Below are 18,481 nucleotides of genomic sequence, written 5' to 3'. Positions count from 1 at the left end.
GCAGCTGCAGTTTTATTATTGCCAATCTTACTGCTTGAAAGGGGAGATAGAGGCAGTAACTAATAAACTAAAAAGAGCACACAGCTCTGGCAGCAGGAATTTCAGTGGGTGGCAAAGCTGATCAAAAGATAGTGAATAGATTTGTGAAACTTGAAATGTTCTATGTCAAAGGACTCAAAACTTACCAATTTTTCATCTTTGTCAACATTTCCATGACTTAATCAGAACCACAAAGTACATGTAAGAAATACTTATGTTCTGCAGAAAACTATATTTCTTGTATTGTAGTTTTACACATGCATATTACATAACAATTTTTTCACACATTTAAACTACCAGATCCTGCTTGCAGGGTAGTAATAGTTATTCAGATTATCCCCATTGCATGGCATATCCTCTCACATTAATCTGCCAAATTATCCCAGAGACATTTCTGATTTTAACTTATCTTCCAAAGTTTTTCCCTTAAGAAGCAAACTAACAACATTGTTTTCTTTGGTAGAAGTTTAGTTATTCTCAAAACCAGAGTTCATGGAAGAGGCAATGATCAATTCAAATGACCTAATTACAGGATATAATTGGGGCCCTAATATGTGAGGTTTTATTTTTATATTTCACCCTACAACAGCATTTAACCATGTTTTGCACACGTTTTCCTTTCCAGCCAAGGACTATTGTTGTGGTGTCTCTACCTTTGTCCCCTTCTGATGGCAATATATGTTACTTGGATGACAAGTTCTTTGAGACATAAACTGGATATTCCTTAACTAAGAAATTATGTATTCAGTAAAAACACAAGGTAGGTAGCAGGCAAAATCTGGTGTCATAGGGATGTATTTTTTCACCCTTCTCTCTATGGAAGTATCTACTTAATTTTGAAGATTCTCTTTCTGACTTTTATCCTAAGTGTAACTTCCTAGTGGGTTGGGTTTTCCTCTGTTCTTGGGCTGGGTTCTTTTGTAGTTAATGGTTCTTTTAACACCTGGCATCTGCCATGAGTCTTTAGTCTGAACCAAAGATATGTTGCAACTGCCTTACCTCAGCCACACTGAATGTATACTCAGAGACATTCCATTGGTTCCATTGGCATCCGTCCATATGTGCACAACTGAAACATGACATGAAAAAAATCTGGCCTCTGATATGAAAAAGGCTATTTATGCACTTTCACAAAGGACAAAAGTCTTATAACTTTGGGTCTACACAGAAATGAGACACAAATATGTTAGTGAAAAGCCCCAAGTTTTCTAAATGTAGATGAGCACAGATTAAGAAAGCAGTAATTAATTTCCTTTGACCTCAAGCTGAAATTCCTTTCGAAAGCTGTCATAAAGAGAAAGAGGCCAGAGAGAAGAAGTGAAACTGTGTAACAATGCAATTAAACCCTTGTAATGAGGTCAGCCATTGGACTTGTTGCAACTGATATCATTATAGCAATGAGGAGGCATTACACGATGGCCTGATTTTTTACAGGATTCATTTTTTTCTTTAACTCTTTAACAGTCAGATATGTATTCTATAGCATTATAAAATAATTGTTGTTAATGACCAGAAGAACAGGCACAAGCTCTACTGTCTTACTGTTTCTTAAGTTCTTGTTATGGATGCATAGAAAAACTCCATGACAATGGAACATGGGACAGCTTTGATGGAGGCAACCTTCCACTCAGACTGTGTCATATTTGCTGTTGGAGCTTCCTCCCAGAAAGAAAATCCACTCCCTTCCACAATGAGAGAGAGTGACTTCCAGCAATCTGCTGACAGCTGGTGAAGGGGAATATTTGACTCATGTGGGAGTTGTGGTGCTCAAGGAAACATGAGCAGACTTGTAGGACTAACCTGAATCCGAAAGAATCTCAAGTAGTCTCGATCTCACTTGAAACTTGTTGATTCATTGTGGGTTATGGGAAAAGAATCTGCTCTCCTGGAAGAGTATTCATTGGTTTCACGTGTTCTGCAAACGTATGTTTCAATTGGTTAGGCATTAAAAAGAAATAAAAACATGAGAAACTCAGATTTGGGTATAGATTAGAGGACATATAGATAGGGTACATTTTATATGAAGTGTCATTAAATTATCATTTTTTCAAGTGGAAATCTAAGCTGAAGATATTTTCCCTTTTTGGAGGGAATGTCTTAAGTATTGGATATGCAGATGACAACCACCTGTGTTACTACCTCTCTGACTCACCTGAACTCATGTTACCCTTTTCCTCAGCAACTATTCACATATCAGTAAATAACAATAATTTGAGTGATGATATTAATAATAAGAAGCAGCTGTGGTTCTTCCTCCAGCCTGTGCATATGAGTGAATCCTTACTAGTGTTTGTAAGGTAGGGGTATTTATGTTTAAAAAATGGTTCAGGATGATGAATCCAAAGTGGCCACAGATCTGAGAAGATGGACATAGCTACAGGATAAGGAGAGAAAAATTTAATGAGGAAAAATGGTAGCTTACTGGGATATTAGATATTCATATCTCATTTAGTCCTTAAAAACAATTGGGAGTAAATCTGAAAAGGAATAAACTGGGAGACTTATAATGCCATATAGAGGAGATGATTTCTTGATGAAGAGTCAACTCCTTGATTTCAATAGGCCAAGGAGATTTCAGACTTGAGCTGCCTTTCTTGAGGCTTCTGTTCCTGTGGTCCTTCTGTCAATATACATATGAAGGCATAAAAAAGATATTCAAACTGATATGCCGTATTTCTTCCTCTTCCCCCTCCGTTCCTCAAATTGTGCAGCTTAAACCAGATTGAACAAAGAAGTTTCAAGCACCTTTACCTTTTCTGAATAGGTTCACTATCCCCTGTGTGCATATTATACTTTTAAAAGAACTATTAGAAGATGGCTTACTAGTTGGAGATAAAGAAAAGGCACCATTTTCTTGCACTCAGAGGACTGAGTCACCGGTTCAGATCCCTTTCCTTTTACTGGTGCACTGAGTGATTATGTGCCTCAGTTTCCCCTCAATGAGTATAATACTACTGACCTCTGCAGAGACCTGTAAGCTTTCTGCGAACCTCTGAATTAAGTGTGAAGCCACAGCATTATTAAAGATATTTTATACAGAGGCAGCTGAGTGATGTCCTATAAATTGTCATTTCTCTCCAAATGGATCACAATATAACATTTCCCCCAGAAATACATTTATTATTTAACACTTTTCTGTGAAAGGTTTCTTTTACATTGCAAATGCTCAGAGTTCTTTCATAGGTCTCAGACTATTGACCCTTTACCTTAAAACATGCTATTAATGCTTAACGCTGTTATTAGTATTCAGGGAAGCAATGATTGGTACTAAAATGGAAATGTGCAGTAAAAACACCTTCTATTTTGTAAAATAATTATGTAGCCTAATAATTATTTCATATGATTCTTTTTGATTGATAGGGAAAGGGCACCAAGAAGTTTGGAATCATGATTCTTTAAGGTCTACATTCAAATCGCAGCCACCAACACCATTGTTTCCGACAGTTACATTTTCCAAGAACGGCAACAGGATGATCCCTGGTTCTGTTTGGATGAGGGTTACATCAGATAAGGGATACTTAATTGGCTTTTTTTTGTTTGAATGGCAAGGAATTATAATTCTATAAAGGGCAGCTCTGTGTTCTTGTGATTTCCAAGTAAGTCACTGGTACCCTGGAGGTCAAATATAGTTCAAGTCTGCAGTGAAGTGAGACTACCTCCTTCCACTCTGCTGTCATTCCACCTGACCCTAACCTGGTAAAAGCATCCCTAGTGATGCCAAAGAGGCCTTTCCATTCTCTGTATACCAGCTACACTGGTCTTTCACATTTAAGGCTGCCAGATAAATGTCAAACCACAATGTTCTTGTGATGTTTAATGGGAACCAGGCTGAGAGTGCTTGAACTTGTTTCACTTTAGAGAAGTTTTTGTCACTTTGGCTTAGGTGGAAAAACAATTTTTAGATCAATAATGTCCATAGATGAAGTGCTGGGTTTTCTTAGCTGATTTGCTGCTGGCTAAAAAAAAAAAATGAAAATCTACCTGGGGGCTTGTGGCTGTTTGTAGTACAGAAATAGCTGCAAGATTATTGTTCCATGTTTTACAGAGTCACTTAGTTCTAGCTCTATTCTTTTTTTGAGTGCATGATATTAACAACTTTTATAGTTGCTTTTCTCACAGATTTTCAGATTCAGACAGCTATAGCTGGGTGTCTGCTTGCATGTATAACTATTTTAAACTATTTTGCTGGGCCTGTTTTGTTGCCAATTTTTCCTTCAAATGCTGTATTAAAATTTCAAATAAAAAATTTAAGCCAGGCTTACTACTCATGATACTACAGCAATGAACTGGAAATGAAAGGAAAATTACAGCTGTAAATAAGCAGTATACGTGTACACAGACAAATTAATTGTTTGTAAATAATTTTAAACAAATGTTAACATGAATTTCAAAGTACTGAGAAGCCCTTCCCATCATAATGCTGATGAAGACAAGGACTTCTGAGCTTTTTCCCCTCTACATTTACCAGCAAAGATTTCTAACAGAGGAACCAACATCCAGCAACTGTAAGATTCCTGCTCATCACTCAGCTAACCTGGGAGCTGTTCAGATATTAAAGCGATAACTGCCACAATAAAACTTCAAGGCCTGTTTAAGAGTTGTTAGAGGAAGAAAGGAGACTCTCCTGCCAATTCCACTGCAGCTTCTCAGCCGTGAATGTGCTGGGTGGAACACAACTGCTGTCCTGGATCCCTATTTCAGTTCTTATACAACTACCGAAAGACATCAGCAGTGCCAATAAAAGCAGTAAAACACCAGCAGGATCAGCAGTAGGAGCAACAGCTGGCCAGATACAAGAAAGGAAATAAAATGTACCATCTGAGGGTAATCAAGGGATTAGTTATGATTCATGAGTCACAACTCCTTTCTGGACAGACTCCTGCTTTGATCTAGCTACATATGGCCCTTTGCTCTGGTTCTGTGTCGAAACAGCAAAAGGAGAAACACAGGAAGTGTTAAATGGAAGCAGTAAGTGTGAGATATTCAGAGCTATTTATGTATTCACTACTTTGGAACAATTAGTTGGCTTCAAAATTATATGGTTTACTACATAATTAAAATTCAGATAAATTTTTACTTTTGTGGAAGAGTTTACAAAATTAATAAAGAATGTCAGGCACCTGCTGAGAACATGACCAATGATGTTAGGAAGAGCGAAGATCTGATCCCTGATTCCCATCTAGGGATAAAAGAAATTTCAAATGTTGTATGAATATTTTGTCACATTTCTCTTAACAATATCACAGTAAGTAATGAAATATTGAAAGTATCACCTTATTTCAAATTTGAATTTTTCTGTTTTAACTTCTGTTAGCTCTAATCATCTTGGGGTTTAAGCTACAGGAAAACTTTTCTGTCAGCAGTTAAAAATATCTTTCGAATTTCAGCAGACCAGGAGTGAATAAGCTTCTAGGCTTCTGTCAGACAAGTTAACTAAACTCTCCAAGTTTCTCCATAGGAAAAGTATTTTCAAGATCTCAAATAATTTATATCTCTCTTCTCAGAATCCTCTTAAATGTTTTTGTTGTGTTTTGGTATTTAAGTGAACTTACTCTTTTTCAGTGTTCCCTTTCTTGTACACCCAAGAATCTCATTTAGACACACATTTTTAGAACAATTAACTGATTTTAAATCTGATTGGTAGGGACTACACTGATTTTTTGTAAAGAAGCAGTTCAGCATCAAATCATCCACAAAATTCTAATTCTTTCAGAGCAATTACTTTTACCTGTTGGAGTTGATATAAATTTTACAATTTTCAATGACATAGTAAGTCTGATAGTGTTATGTTTTCAGTTGAACCTGGAACTAGTTCACAAATCACAGTCTTTTTTCAGTTCTATCACACACAGTACAACTCCTCCTCCAGATTACACAATGATGCAAACGTATATTCCAATAATAACAGTATAGACGTGGTTTCATATATGCCAAGTATATAGAGAGCCTATATATAGAGGGCCTATATTTAGCCTCTACTTCCATCACCCTGTGAATGTAGCGCCAGAGGGAATAATTATGGGGCAAGACTGGTTGACCTAGACAGTGGTTGACCCGCCCAACAGGCTTTCAGACTGAATTCTCTGGTCTGCTAAAGAAGAAAGCCTCACAAAGTGTCTTTAAAGCAGCCATGGAAGACAAGAAGACGGCTCCCTAGTGACTCTGCGATGATGTAAGTCTGTCAGAGATGGCTCAGCTATTTGCCATCACAAGGCATTTCCTGCCCCCAGCAAAAGAGGACAGTCATAAAGTCATATATGGAAGGCAGAGTGGGAACTGAATGTGGTGAACTTCACTACCTTAGATCCTTTTTCAGCAAAAGTAGACTTCCCCCTTTGTAACCAGAACCATGTGAATCTGAATCTCCAGACCCCTGTGGTTTCCCACTTTGTTCTGTGGCTTTGACATACCAGGAAAATATGGCTTGGTGGTCGTCTTACCCAAAAAATAAATCCATCTCAAGCAACAACCTGTCAGACTTCTATGAAATCTGAGTTAGGCATTACCAACCTGTTTTCAAAATGGTTACCTGCCACAACCCACTCCAAACAAGAAGACTTCCACCACCAAAATCTGTTTGGTGTCTCCAACTAATTTGTTCCTGAGAGCTATGCTGAAGCTGTGCCAAAAATACTGGACAGGGCTGGCACTGGAGTTTGACCAGAAGGCTTGTGTGGAGACTCATCATTTCACACTACCACCACTACAGACAAGTCATCAGATACCACAAACTTCAGTTTGCTGATTGAAACAGTCTGAAGGGAATCTCCAAATCTACTCAGAGATGAAAGTCCCTGTGCCAATTCATTAGTCATCTTTGGTTTATCATTAGGAAATGTAAAACAGTACATGTGCAGAAAAGGTATTCGTTACTATATCCAGCTGGAGCCTTTCAAGATCAGAGATTAAAAAGCACATAAACTCACTCCTTCCAATTAGGTACAAATGTCTTCCTCCCCTATCTTCCTCAGCAACCATAGGACTTGCTCTGGATGTGACTAAAATGGCACATTTTGGCCAACTACCTGACAACATTTCTGATCACACAACTAACAGATTCAGTTTATCAATTTCTGTCCTGAGTTAAGCCCAGTTATGCCCCCTAAAAGGCTTCTACAATATCCCTTTCCAGAACATGCAATACCCTTTACAGGGTAACTTTTTCCTGAACTCTCCAGCAATTTCCTGCTCAGGGAAGAATGGAGGATATGGAGTAGAACTCAGTCAGATCTGAAAAAAAAAACCCCAAAAGCCAGAACTTCCACAAGCCCAATTGCTTTGTAATGAAAATTGAGGTTTCCAAGCTTTCCACAGCAGATGATCTCCAAATGACATTCGAGAAAATGCATTAGATTTCAGGCATGAATAGTACAAGAACATTTTCCCATTCTCACCACATTTTTTATGATTTCTCTTACTATATCCTAAGTATTTGGAGGTTTTCTCTCAGTTCAAAGGCATGTGGCTTATACAGTCCAACTTTCTCTAGAGAAGGCTACCATATTTCAAAGGCACAGTTTATAAGGCTGCTTAGAAGCCTGCTAAGAAAACTATATGCCAAATTCTGCCTTATGATTAAAGCTGAATTCCAACGTATACTCACTCGTGATCCCCGTAGAGCCAATGACACTTCTGCAACTGATCATCAAGTTTCTGCAACTGATCATCAAGTTTCGGTTCTTTGTACATTACCATTATTTTTTCCAGTAGGTTTTTTTAAAGCCCGTTTTCAAATAAAGGATGAGGTTCAAAAGGAAATGTTAATGCTTTTCTTTCTTGAATGTCTGATCAGACTGGCTGGAAGAAGGAACTGGTGTACAATTTTGTTCCTGTTAATTCTGTTAATAGCCTTGTGCTGCAACTTGTCTAGATGCTTTGTGACTAGTGCTGGTCTTATCTCCTTTTTTCCCACTGACATGCTCTTGCCAAGGATATCATTATGACATTCTGTAGTAACAAGCATTCTTCTGTTCAAATTTATATCAATTAGTTTGGGACAGTAATTCAATCGGACGGCCCACTGGATTTTGAAAGACTTGCAACAATGTCAAAGTGGCGACCTTTTTCCTCCACTCTCAGCCAAAAGCCATTTTTTAACAAGGAGCTCTTGAAAAGAAATGCCACTTTGATAATTAGTTATTGATCACGGACAATGCAGCGACGAATACCATCGGATTAGCCAGACGCCAGTGGGTCGCGACACGAGGGTTTCCTTATCGCAATAATCTATGGCCAGAAATATAGAATAAAGGTCATTAAGGCTTCTGTTTTGGGAACATAACCCAGATATCTTAACTTCCGTATTAAAAATAAAAATACCAAAGCGTTCTGGATGCACTTAGTTTTGTCATGAAGTGTTAAAAAAACTTCTGGCTAGGCAAAACTTGTGAAGTTACACTCTTTAAGCAAGTACATTTAAAATTATTTTGATAAATTAGCCCTGCTGTGGCCAGCAGTGCTCCCTCACTAAAACACCATTATCTTTCCTCCCCTAAAATGTCCATTAGAAACTATTTCGGATCTGTGCATAAAAACACTGTAACAATTATAGACTTAAAATATAATGGACTTTTCTTTCATCTGATTTAGGAAGCATTTCAAGGCCTGCCTGAAATTGCTTCATGTAAGTTATTTAATGGAGAAAAAATGGCAAAGAACAATTTTATTGCACTTAAAAGAGGAGAAAGGAGGAAGGAATCCATTAGTTTTAGGGTTTCTTTCCAGAATATTAATGAAACATAGCTTTGCTGAAATGTGCAAGAATATACAACTACCTGTGCTCTAATTTTGGCTGACTTGAAAGACCATTAGATTAGTACTGAAGTAATACAACTATTTTTGAGATATGTAGGATAATGTTAGAATCCCATTGTAATTGAACTCTTATAATACCATCGGTAATACCCATACATGGCTGGAGTATCTAGTACTCTACATTAATAAATATATTACTTAGAGATCATAATTTCAAATTCAGCTCAGGTCTTTACTCCTTTATAGACTTGCCTAGAATAGATATAATTTCAGTGTGACAAAGAGATAAAGAAAAAACATTATGCTCAGAGAAAAAGAAGTCCAGAACGATTGACTTAAATAATGTCACACTGGATATCAGAAATCTGCAAGTCTAAAAGTCAAACTCAGATTACTTTGTTTCTCATCATATAAAATTATTTTCTTATAAACTGATAAATAATGGCATTTAAAAGTGTGAATAGTCTAATTCTAGTCAACACTGCCCAAATTAAAGTGACATTATATTCACTGACCATTGCATATTTCCTGTTTCAGCACACAGCATTATAAAATGGACACCAAGACAAGCAGAACCTCTCAAACCTGAAAGTTTATTCCTACAGATTTGGATTCATATTGATGGGGAAACACAATGTACCCATTTCCTAAGTAATAGGCATCCATTCTTTCCAGGGAAAAAGAACCTCATTTAGAGGTTTTTTTTTTAGACTGATGAACCTATCATGAAGGCATTATTAATTTCTTCTTGTAGTCAGTATTATTTTGTAAAGTTCATTATTAATTCAGTGTCATTTTATTGTTGTTATTAAATTACAATTATTTTAATTTATGACAAATTAGCTTTTCAAAGAGCTTCCAGAGATTAATTTTTATACTGCAATGTGTATGAAAACATTCTAAAACTGTGTGCAAGGTAACAATTAGAACAGTTACTCATTGGCTTTGAAAAGGTAATCTGTTCTAACTTCTGTGATCTGAAGGTTATTTCAGTTCACTGCTGTGACTGCATGAAATAGTCATAAGGAGAAAACTACAATTTCTGTACTCTGTGCCCACAACAAAACGTAACATGATACAAAAGTTAGAATTGTCTCATGGATAATTCTGCAAGGGGGATGTTTATGATCCTTTTCTGATGTTATCTGGTCATGGAGACTTTGGCAACATAACTCACCTTAAAAAGGCTTGATTTTCTGCCTATTGTGAGCTGTTACTTTATGGGACAGATTAAGAGCATTAAAAGAATAATTCTAGCACTGTTCTGAGCTGCTAGAGGGAAATTTGAAGCAGTCCAACTGATAGCATGCAGATGGTTTCTGGTGTTCCCAGTCTTTTTTTTTTATAAGCAGGAAAGACCTCTTTACCTCCTTCAGGTAAGAGTATGATGCAGATGAACACATTAGTACCTCTTACTTAACCACTACAGCTTATGCCTAAATTTGCTCACTACGTACTAAAAAAAGATCCAAAGATCCAAGATACACATGCAGAATCTCTTGTGAACACAGAAAAAGAAGGATAAACAATTCCAGTGCAGTATACCTATCTAGGTATGCTGCATTTTTTCTCTGCTTTTTAGTATCTGGACCTTAGATATTTCAGAAACGTTTTCTTCCCTGACATGCAGACATGGCCATTTCTATGAGGACAGATCACAAACACATCTCTCCTTCCTGACCACTGGCCACAAGGTCTGGAAATCTTCCGAAAAAGATGATGTTATTAATATAGATATGATCATCATTCAGCAAAGCAGAAGATAAATCTCTCTATCTGAGTTTACACCTTACTATCTCACCTCTGTGCATCATAAGGCAATAGAAAGAATACTATCTGCCAGACAGTTATTTGTGTAGATACCATGGTGATGGGTGTGTGATAAGATACGGATTATTTTTACAACAAGGCAATAATTCTTACTTACCTATTTCCTTCAGGGTGTTTGGAGGACTAATCAGTTAATGTTTGCTCAAATCTGTAAAAGGCCATATAAGTAGCAAGTATTATTATTAGTACCTTATTATGGTATTGACTTTACCACATCAGACTGCAGTACTTTCCTCTACTTAGGTGTAAGATTACCATGAAGTGTTTATATTCCCAGAATGTAAATGTTTCCTTTTAAAGGTGAGTAGAACAGCTTATTGTTACATGTGACCCACAATATAATTTATTTACATGAGCCAGGAGACTCTAGAAATACATTCCAGGGACCTTTCCAGTTAGACTTAATGCTTTTACATTCTCAGTCTGTCCTGAGCAGTGTTTGTTGACGTGCATTTCCGAAAACCCGTTTGGCCAATCCATACAGCCCTCCAGGGCCCTGTGTTTTGCTGCACCAGTAGGCGTGCTGTCATTACTTTGGCACTGAAACACAGCTGACTGGAAAAGCTGCTATTCCACTGCTGAATTCACCACATTTGGAAGTGCCTTGTCCTGAGAGCAAAGGCTGGACAACTGTACAAAGTGTGCAGTCCAGATCAGCACTTAAACCAAGAAGACAACCCTCCGTCCCTCTCCCCCAAAAAACCCACAAAGCCACCTGATCTGTCAAGTTTGCTCTTAGTATCCCTATTCTAGGCTGACAGATATTTACTCTCTCCCCCCAGCCCTTACATCTGGATCAATGGGGACAGGCTTTCCACCCCTCAGAAGATTCACTTACATTAAGTGGCGAGGTGGAAGCAGTGAATGAACAATAGATGGCTGTCAGGCTCGACAGCAGGGCATGGATGTATGAGCATGGAGCTGACAGCAAGGGCCTCAGAGGGTAAACTGCTTTGCTGGAACTAATTAAACAGATGAAATTATTACATGAATATGCAGATGTTGTTTACATTTTACCATATGGTATTATTTCAGGTAATAACTCGCAGGAGGATCCCTTCCTCTCATCAAGAGGAAATGAGTTGAAAAGGAGGCTCCACGTGTCACCTTTCAGTTGCTAGGCAGACATTGATATGGCAGGCTTCTCTCCGAGTCCTGGGGAAACTCTGCTCCTTGTAGCTATGTGACACCAGAGAGGATTTGCATTCCTCCTACTATGTCGTGTTGGAAAAGATTATCTTTTATTAAGCGTGAATGTTAGAGTTGCAAAATTTTTACTGTTGCACAAAGAAGGCAAGCACTTTTCCAAATGTTGATTCCCAACATGTGCTTTACTGCTGAGATGCTGCCAATCTGTAGACCATAGGTGAGAACTGACAGGTCTGTCCAACTCTGTAGAGGCTGGAGGGACATTTCTGCACTGGCTGAAATGTGGCTGTGCTGCTCAGTATTTACTGCTCTGCTAACCTGAACAGTGAATATAGAGGTGCTCCTGTTCAATAAGTTTACATTCATCATGCTGAAATGTCCTCTAGAATTACAGAGACACAGGACTACCAGTGGTACAAAAAATTACTAGTTACATGATTTAGGGTGAGTAGTCAGCTAGAATCTGACACAACAAAACTGCTCTACAACCTAGGCAAAGATACAGAGCGAGAACAAGCAACACTGAAAACCTTTTTAGAAAGTGTTAACTATGGAAGCAGGACAGTGAGGAACCATAGGCAATGCACTGGCTGCCTTGGAAGCTGCTTGTTACTAGATAAATTCAGGGAGGATAAGTGTAGAAATGTAGCCACACTCACACTGTCTGCACCCAGTCTCTAATGAAAAACTGCCACAAATCTTCAACAAATAAACACAACTGTCAAACAGGTCTAACAACCCTACTCACTAACTGATGAATGTCTTCTGTTTAAAGACAAACATGCAACTATCCTGTCTTTTTACTACTATTCAAAATTCCCATCCTAAAACAATTCAATATTAATGTAAGCGATAGCTCTTTTGGGCTGATTCAGCATCTCATTTCTACAAGGACCATTTTTATACTCTCCCAGGGATAAATGGCACCACCTTTTTCATCATATGCACAAAATATCTTTATATTACTCTCTTTATTGCTTCTTCTAAATGTTCCTGGCTGATATGTGGGCTGACCATATTGATCTTTCCCCAAAGACTCAAGTACCAGATATGTTTCTGCAGCTCATTGATAGGGGATAATGCCAAGTTACATCACCACTGCACTGACAGATTGGTTGCACGTTGCCACAGATACATTTGGCTTTCAAATATCTTTCTTAGGTACATCATTTTAATAGATCATTGGGGTCACTGGTGACCCATATCATTTAAGATGCAAAGACGTGATGTCAGTGGTGCAAAATGTGGTTTTGGTCAAGCTATCATACTCTATTTTTGAAATAAGAAAAATGTTTTCTCTTTACCACTCATTCCCCTGTAAAAAAGATCCAACTGAATAGCCAGTACAAGTTCCTCTGGCCATTCCGAGTGCATGGAGAAGAGAAAAAAAAACACCAGGTCTCCATGACTTAGAGGTAGCTTTATAGAGAGCCAGTGCTCTAAGCTCAGAAAGGATTTCTTTGACTTAAGTCTTCTGACATAAACATTTAGCAGCGTAACATATATATCAAAACAAACCAGAACAGTTCACTTTATATACATTCCCTTTGGAGAGGAGGTGAGAAAACAAACACAGAACAGATGTTAGTCATGCTTAATGTACTACTAGAGGGTACTTGGATACTAAGGTGATGAATATGGTAAAAGAAATAAGTATTCTCTTCTGCAGCTGCTGTTCCTAACTGGCAAAAAAGCAATGAGAAGTGCTTCATTCCTCTGCTCATCAATGCACCACCTAACAACCAAACACTGAAGAAAAACACTCTGGATTTTCCTCAGGAAACCAGCACACACAGCAAATGTTGCTACTAATTACTGACTGATATCCACCTTTCTGTCCTCATATGGTATTGTTGAAAGTTACCTTTGATCACACAAAAATTCGCACTCTTCTTCAATAAAATAAATCACTTTAGCAGTTAAGAGAAGTTTCTGTAAATTCCTACAGATTTGTCAGTCTTTGTCTTGTTTTATTCATAACATCACATATTATACTACACAAAGAAATTTTGTTTCAGAAAACTATACATTTTTCACTAGAAGTGAGTCCTCTGGGTCACAGGGCAAACCACAGGTTTTGCTGGGCAAACAAGGAGCTCATTTATCTCATCCCTACCCAAGACTTGCCACTGCACATTTTTGTCTAACCACAGCCATGTCTTTCCTGCTGCAAAGACACCGGATTGTGGAGCAGTTTTGATCTTTCCTTATGAAGTTTGCTGTCTGCCCACAACATGCACTGGTCCTACTGAAAAAGAACCCAGGGAGAAAAGCAACATCACGGAAATAAATTCAAGAACTTCAGGATAAGAGAAGACGTTGCTGCGAGTGATCAGAGGTGTGGACAAGGGAACAAATGAAACAAGAAGTGCTACAAGAGGAGCTCAGAATGTTCTGTTGTTGGCATCTCGGGAGGTGGAGAGCGACTGCTCACAGATTACTGAGCAGGCACTGCCTAAGGCTGTTATCTCTGAGCAGAAATCATGATACAGCTATTATTAAAAACAGTATCATAGTGCTCAGAGGTCTTTCAATGGTGTTAGAAGCAGAAATGAGACATTGGATGAGGCCTGGAGAACAAGGTCCTGCTTTATGGCTTCATTCTTTTCCCATTTACCTCTGTCAGAGAGTCTGTCAAAATCTGCATTACTTCAGAACCCTGTCTGTTGTATCATCTGAACACAGACTATGTAAGTAGTGTGTAAATGCAAGAACATAAGCATATAGATCTATCTAATATCCCTAAAATTCACTTCTCTTTTCCTTTCCTTTCCTTCTATTTAGTACAGCAATGAATCACTACTGCTCACTCACTGGACTTCTTTTCCCTGCTCACTAACATGTCTAAAATTCCCCATCTCAGTCTTCTGGCTGTCACACTGTTCCTTTAAAGTTATTGTACTGCTCTCCCCAGCTCACTGTCTGGGTGTTGTGAACTCATGTGGACACAACTATGCCTTCTTTATGTTTGGAAAATATCCAGCACATTAGTGTTACTGAAAAAATAAAAAGTAGGTAAACTTTGTTTTCATTTCTCCTTACTCATCTTTTGTTCTTCTTCCAAGAAGCCAACTCCACTTGGCAGGCACTACCTGTGTAAGATAAGTTACTAACACTGTAAGACATACAATTAAAAGTAACATGTTCATTAAACGCACATAATTCATCATGCAGATTGAGCTAAACTATGGCTCCTTACCTCCACTAGAAAGTCCCAGTGAGCAAAGGGCAACAGAACATCCATTCATTTTCCTCATATCAGATTCTGTTTTGCAGTTTCATACTTTAGTACTTTGCCACCTGAGGTTTAAACTTTCTCTAGTGCATGCAAAATGAAATAAATCAAGCCAATATCAAAGACAGATTTGACCTGAAGTCTGTTGGATGAAGGCCCAAACCTAAGAGATTAAATAATTCAGAAAACTTTGCATTCAAACTAAAGGAATATAAAGGAATTTATGTGTGTTCTTGACATGGAAAAGACACAATTGTGTAACATTTCTGTTGTCCTGATCTGTGCTAAAGAGGAAAATCTAATGCCAGATACAGAGCTGTGTTGATTTCAAATAGAGTATTTCCCTTTAATAGAAGCAAGATATTAACCAGTTTTGTCTTTTGTGGGCTTTTGCAGAATTGGGTTTGGTTTGTGCTATACTCACAAAGTAAACCAGAAATCTGCAAAACATAACCATTGTCTTAAATACCATTCCCAAAATCTCCAGGTCTTCTGAGAGCTGCATTTTGTCTTTCATGTGTCACTGAAGCAACCATGGATTTGTTTCTCACTGGACACTACTCTCTGCTCTGTGCTGGTCTGAATATATATATCTTTGAAATTACCTGTGTTCTAATTGCATATACAAACTGTAACTGTGGGACTGCTGTGTAGGTCATGAGTCCCTTAAACTGACACCATCCACATCAGCCTCCTTACCAGTGTTTTTCAAAAAACCTTCAAAGAGAAACTCTAACTTTTTAATGGAATGAAAACAGTATGGAGATATTATCATCTTTGTTAAGTTTCTACTCCACTACAGTCACAAATACAAAAAACCCCCACGCTTCTGGAGGCATTTTACATAGTGACTAATGCAAAATATTTCAGCTGTGTCAGCATCCATCCAGTTCCAGATTACATTTTGGCATTTCAGACAAAAGACATCCTGGCAAAAATTAAACTGAGGAACACGTAATATGATTTTGACAATTTATATTTGTAACAGTTGTGAGTGGCAGCATCAGTGCTTGCTAATCCTTTGATAAATTTTGTTACCTTTCAGTTCCCAGAAGTATCTGTGTAAGTGTAAAGCACATTGGAGGCAGATGCTGCAGTAGATGAATGTGCTTGCCAAGCGGTGCTTTGTTTGTTGGGTTGTTTTTTTTTCATCTAGGTATTCTTAACTGTCATGTCACATGCACCAAATAGTTCTTACTTCTGGCACACTTCATGCACTGCTCTGGGACATGAATAATGCAGCTGGTGGTTTCCCCCCCCCCCCCCTTCTCCCTATTCTCTTTTCCACATCTTCATATCAGGCCTCATCTTGCAGCCTTTACTTAAATGAGTAAAACCATTTACTCCAGTGGCACTAACCTGAGTAAAACAAATAGCAAAAAGCTTGAGTGAACTGCACAGTAACTCATATTTTAGTCAATCCAATAAAGCTTTTTTTTTTTTTTTCCTCCTTTCTTAACCTTGAAACATTATAATGGAATATAATAAAACAGAAGAAAAACTGATTTCAAGACAACAAGTTTAAAATTGTGTTTCTTTTACAACAGCTCACATGAACAGGATCACCCAACCTGCTCTATACTTTTATATCTTATAGGCAAGAGTGGGGGGAAAAAAAAGCCCTGGAAATCTTTACTTACTCACATTACATGAATTTGGAAAAAAATGTCCACAAAAATACAACTTATTAACAAAATTGCATCATTTACAACTTATTAACAAAGTTGTATCTTTTTGCAGTTTTACACTGTCTCCCATTATTGAAAAATCAGAACTTCTATTACCTAAATTTAATAGGATGGGGCTTGCTGGTGTCTTTGGTATTCACCTGTTCTGCACCATAAATGCCTGCAGGGATTTGAGTTTGGGTTTTTAATGTGTTTTGGAATTCATTCACTTCTATTGTTGTTATCTTCTGTAATTAAAGAGGGGTTGGTTGGCTGCACAGTGATCATAGAAAGGGCATCCACCTCGTGCAATACTTTTCAGACTGTTTTTGAAAGTGAGTGTACACACATGTGCATGCAGGTGTATCTAAGAGAGCACGCATGGATGCAAACCATATTGTCACAGAAAAAGGCTGGAAAGGTTTGGGAGCTCAAAAGAAATATCTTTCCCCTCTAAACTGCTTTATTACTGGCATTCCCTCCCTCTTGGGCATGTGTTCAGCTGAGACTAGGCCAAATTGGCAGTCATTTCCAAAGCGCTTGGCAGCCCTGTGATCCCTGGGAGTTTTCAGCTGACATCTCTCTCCCCACCAGTCTATGTGAGGGTCAGGGGGAGACCTGACTCCCAGGCCTGGGCTTGCTCTGGCTGTGTCATGAGTCAGGACCAATAGAAATTAAAAGCTTAAAGCCATACTGTGAAGGCATTCTTTACCCCCTGAGGTATTTTTTTTTCCCTGTGACAGATTGCCTTTCTACTAGTTTCCTATTTATTCGTTCTTGGATAATACAGTAGCAAGTATGCTCTTTTGAGCTGAATAAAAGGGGAACATCTGGCAAAGAGAGGGTTAAACTTCCACCAAATTTTTAATATTTTTGGTAGATTTGTTGATGCTCAACAAGCAGGAGTGAAATAATAATAATAATACTAGGGGCTGCTTATCACTTACAAACAATAGTCCAATGACAATGTTCACACTGACGGAAAAAATGAGAGTAGAAATTAATAGTGACAGTCCTGCAGGAAACAAGGGAGAAATTGGATACCAAGTTATAAAATACAGACTAATCCAATAGGCACATACTGCTGTTATTATATTAATATTGTTAAAAATATCAAAGCACTTTAAAAATGGAATTGTACTGTAGGTAGATAGACAGTATTATTTCCACATTTTTTTAAATAGAAATTTTCACTCCTTGTTTGGCTTGGAGGCATGGATGTAATTTGTTGCTCAAAAACCAGTAGCTGAATGTTGTGAAAAATAAGACTCAGGATTAAAGCCTCCCATCTAAAGAACAGAATCAGGCTACACTGAGAGCTCTCTCTGTTATTAACAAAACCATCTGAGTCACAGCAGATATGAATTTCACTGATGTTGTTCAAAAGTGGGGTGGGCTGTGTTTATTTAGTTAGTTAGATGAACAGGGAGAGATTGGTTTTCCTCTGTGCAAAAATAAACAGTGAGAAACCCAACCAAACTCATGTAAATAAAGAAGTAAACATGAACCTCAACATATCTCACCCATTGATGAACCTAATCCCACAGCCCAGGCTCAGATGGGTAAAATCCCTCTAAAAAGAAGAAATCACTGGGCTTCATCACATAGATAAAGTACATAATATGGGCTGTACATCCTGGAGGAAATGCCCACAGCATTGGCATTAGTGATTCAGGCTGTTGCTGCAGCTGCTGTGCTTTCCTGCTATGCCTGTGCAGCACCTTGCGTGGCGGGGGCTGACTCCAGACACACACACCAGAGCCTGGATAATGATACCTCACATGAGTGTAATTTCAGCTGAAATCAG

The 18,481-nt window shown here is 38.1% G+C and overlaps 1 long non-coding RNA gene across 2 annotated transcripts in view; it reads right to left on the bottom strand.

Annotated features, from left to right (window-relative positions):
• The window catches only part of LOC125332903, a 139,754-nt gene that overhangs the window by 47,107 nt on the left and 74,166 nt on the right, over nucleotides 1-18,481 (bottom strand). The window contains exons 3-4 of one of the 2 annotated variants that reach the window (XR_007206664.1): nucleotides 1,840-1,954; nucleotides 1,039-1,108 (exon numbers count right to left, since the gene is read on the bottom strand). The exons of the other annotated variant lie outside the window; for it this stretch is intronic. This is a non-coding gene — a long non-coding RNA (uncharacterized LOC125332903). The remainder of the gene's footprint in view (nucleotides 1-1,038; nucleotides 1,109-1,839; nucleotides 1,955-18,481) is intronic. 2 annotated transcript variants of the gene reach the window in all.

This window comes from Corvus hawaiiensis, chromosome 13 (assembly GCF_020740725.1).
Source record: "Corvus hawaiiensis isolate bCorHaw1 chromosome 13, bCorHaw1.pri.cur, whole genome shotgun sequence".
Taxonomy (NCBI): Eukaryota; Metazoa; Chordata; class Aves; order Passeriformes; family Corvidae; genus Corvus; species Corvus hawaiiensis.
The sequence above is the reverse complement of the archived record's forward strand: the minus strand, read 5'-3'. Positions and strand labels throughout refer to the sequence as shown.